The sequence below is a fragment of the Chaetura pelagica genome, unplaced genomic scaffold (genome assembly GCF_000747805.2).
Source record: "Chaetura pelagica isolate M959 unplaced genomic scaffold, ChaPel_1.0 scaffold365, whole genome shotgun sequence".
Lineage (NCBI taxonomy): Eukaryota > Metazoa > Chordata > Aves > Apodiformes > Apodidae > Chaetura > Chaetura pelagica.
In genome coordinates, this window is record NW_009953387.1 from 135,483 (window position 1) to 139,433 (window position 3,951).

The 3,951-nt window shown below is 44.1% G+C and overlaps 1 protein-coding gene across 1 annotated transcript in view; it reads left to right on the forward strand.

The window, feature by feature from the left end:
• EBF3 (early B-cell factor 3) overlaps positions 1–3,951 on the forward strand; it is a 139,594-nt gene that overhangs the window by 135,304 nt on the left and 339 nt on the right. The window lies entirely within an intron of this gene.

Here is a 3,951-nt window from a genome sequence, read left to right on the forward strand (position 1 = left end):
CCAAACTGAGAATGAATAGAAAAATACAAAAATTACCATAAAAATTACCTCACCCAGCTGAAGCAGCTGAATTGTTTTGTGTTGAGCAAAATGACTGACAGAAATAGCAAGAATGTCTTTCTGGTGGGGTAACTGGAGCACCTGGAGTTCCAGGGTTGTGACAAAATGTTGAATAATTTATGCAAAGTAGCAGAGCTCCATATCATGAGAGTCAGGGTACTCTAGCAGAAGGTAAAATATGTGGGTTCAGGTCCCCTCAGGCTGAGGAGAAAATCAAATGGCATCTGACATATCCTCCATGAGTTCCTTTACCACCCAGCAGAGGCACCATCATGTTTTCCCACCAAAACTATTGAGTTAATTCAGACTGAGGCCACAAAAGGCTTTGGGCTGATACTACCTCACCCAGCTGGTCCTCACAGGTCAGTGCCTGGAGCTGCACTGCAGCCAGAACTGAGTGGCAAGAGAGAGGTGTACTTCCTATGTGAAACATCACAGAGAAAAGCCAGAAATGCAGGAGATACTTATTTCCACTCCATTTTACCTGTGCAGTTCTCCAGGGGGTTTCTGCTTCCTTCTGCCTATTTTCTTGGCCATTTGTTGACACTGAGCCCAAGTTTAATTAAGTGTACACACAGGTTGAGTTTTCTGATTAGCACATTTGCTGCGTTAAGTTAAAATATGGGATCCAAGAGATAAAGCCCAACACAGTTCAAGTTTTTGGGTACAGAGCCTCATGATGCAGTGGGATGTGAAGGAGTGACAGCTGAAGAGCTTGTTCTCTTGTTAGGAACAGTCACACATGCATTTAGTCAGGCCAAGACAGAAGTATGAGCTCCTGGTCTGTTGTATCTAAGGTGAATCTTGCAGTTTATAATCTGGCTGATGTGCTGTTTTGACCACAGGGCAGGATATCCTCTCTCTCTTGCGGGATGTTGTTACTTTCTCCTCACAGAAGCTCTGTTCTGAAGGAGAACCCAGTTGGTTGAGGAAGGTGGTTGTCCACACTATGCCAGACATCAGACACAGCACGATGGGGCCAGGCAGCCCTGGTTTTCCTATGGAGGTAGGTTAGCAGGGTGAAGAGGCAGGGTCAGATGGGAGCACAGCACAACTGACATGTTGCACCTTTTACAGGGATTTAGGTGTTGATTGCACCAATCCTCACTGGGTAAATCATTGTCGGATTTGTCTGGGTACAAAAAAAAATAAAATACACTGTTCTTGGTAAGACTAAAGTGATGAGGAAGCAGGAGCAGAACTATGGAGCTCTATCTGCACCTCAGATGGACTGTGTTGTCTCCTAATGTAGCATAAAGCAGCGGTAGAGCTGCTCTAACTTCAGGCTAAGGGACCACCTGAGCCCACCACACGAGAAGCAAGATCTTGCTGCTAGTAAGCATGTCCCAAAAAAAGCCACCCTGTGCTTAGGGACTTGCTGCCAAAGTGTGAACATGGAGTGGTCTGTAGCCAACCAAGGGATTCACTTTTTTCCTGAAGAGATCCAAGACAGGGTTTAAGAACAAAATAAAGAAGACAAAGTGGGGAAAGCTCAGGCCTAGTGTGCAGGTGATGTAGTGGTCTTCCCTGCTGCAGTCAGATGTCCCCCTCTGCCTGCTGTGCCTCCATCCTGGGCCAACTGAGACCGTAATTAGGGTCAAAACCCGGAAGCAGCAGCTCGAAGAGAAGAAACTTCCCCCCCCATTGTCCTGTGGGTGTGACTCACTCCTATGAGTAAGGCTACAGAAAAGGGCCCTTGGGCCTTCTCCAGAAAGCCCCAATCTCGTTAGCTCTCTATGACTTCCACTGCTCAGCCTATGAGCAGAAAGTTTAGGTACTTACACAATTTTTTACGAGCAGGATGCTGGTGGATGGGCTCCTTAGGGCAGAGTGCTTTTTCCTGTGTCAAACAATGGACCTTTCAAGTATAAAATATGATTTTTTTTAACAAGAAAGCACGGGATCTCTGTGAAGTTATAAGTGTGAAGTTGTAAGGTGTTCAAATGTAATTGACAAAGTTATAAGTATTAAGTTATAAGTGAAGTTGTAAGGTGTTCAAATGTAATTGACTTTTTATAGATTGCAAAAGATGCTGCTCACTGGTTAAGCTTTATGGTCATAAAGCAGAGCTAAAGATTCTCTATATTCTTATAATATTGCATCCTGCTTAATCTTCTGGCCTTCCCCTGGATGAAACTGTTAAAATTGTTATTAAAAAACTGGCTGCCCCATCTATCTTTCGGGAGACATTTGGTATCAATTTGCACAGTGGGAAACGTGGTACAGAAATTTACAATTGTCCAGTGTTGCTACTAAAATAACTAGTGAAATAAATGGCTGGAGCACCATTTTTTTCATCACCCTCACCTCCAGTGTGCCAGACAGAATTAAACAAAAATGGCTAAATTGACCAAAAATGGATAAATCACTTAAAGAATTAAGGCTTGTGCAGCAGACAACCTATATGTTTGGCAGAAGCCAGGCAGGAGATGACAGGAGCTCTGTGATGAAGCTGTGCAGGGTGTCAGCACCAAATAATGGCGTGCTGGGTATGCAGGTATTTATGCACACAACCTCTGAAAGAAAAAATAATCTGGACTTTTGTTTCTGCTAAATCCTTCTCTGAAGAAGCAAATGTCCAGATCAGCCCTGGACCTTCATACTTTGCTTGGCTGGTGAAGCACATCTGGTGCTGGCTTCAGGACTGAGCCTTTGCATCCCCCCATCACCTCCTTATGTGGAGCACCACGACAGCTCCTCAATGAAACTGGACCACAAAACCCCTACATTCTGGGTTCACCTGTGGTGATCTTAATGTCCAGGACAGCCAAGGGCTGGATTGCAGCATAACAGCACCTCAAAATGAGCTCCCGTGTCCCCTGGGTTCAGGTGCACACGGAATTACATTGGTTGGAAAAGACCTTAAAGATCACCAAGTCCAACCATCAACCTAAAACTGAGAAGTCCTTAACTAAACCATATCCCTAAGTGCTGTGTCTATGCAACTTCTAAATCCCTCCAGGGATGGTGACTCCACCACTGCCCTGGGCAGCCTGTTCCAATGCCTGGTAACCCTTCTGGGGAAGAAATTCTTAAAATCCAACCTCAACCTCCCTTGGTGCAACTTGAGGCCATTGCCTCTCATCCTATCCTGCACTCAGAACCAAATCTTTCTGGAGCTGCCTGATGTGCCAAACTGCCTGAAAACTCAGGAGATTCAGTAGGTGATAATACAGAAACTAAATGTTTGGGTAGAAAGAGCTCGTGCCAACTTTGGTTCTGTAACTTTGCTGGCTGTTCAGATTTTAAACATGCATATTAGAACTCCCTGCAACAATGATATAAGCCTATTGGGAGGGAAAAAAAGGAACAAAGTTGGAAAACTTCAACCTGTTTCAAGAGCATCACCTGAGCTTGGATCCAAGGAACAATCCTGGTGGTGCAGCCCACGCTGCTGGGAGGAGGTTGTGCAACGTATGACACGTGTATGTACCCAGCTCTTCCAAACCATAAAGCTGCAACAGAGAATCTGAAGCAAATTAATATTGTGGAAATTAATGAACTGAGAAATTGAAGTTCACTTCACTACATGAACAAATTTATTAATATCTGTTGTACATACATTAATGAGAAATATCATTATGGCAAAAATTAAACAACACTCAAATTAAAGTCTGTCTAAATTATGTTTCTACCAAAGAGTTAAATAGGTAAAAAAAAAAAAAAAAGAAAGCAGTAATTGTTGGTGTCTCAGGCTTTAGCTGTTAAAAAATGAGGAGATGGCTGGCCAGCAGTAATAACCTCTTGCTTTTTGGTGGTGCTTGGTCTTCAGAGGTGAGAGAGGGGTAGGTTGCTTGGCTTTGGTCTTTGAGTCCTTGGCTTGCTCGGCCTAGTTGGTACCATGAAGTACAGCTGTGGAAATGGAGGTTTCCTGCCCAGGTGTCAGGTCTG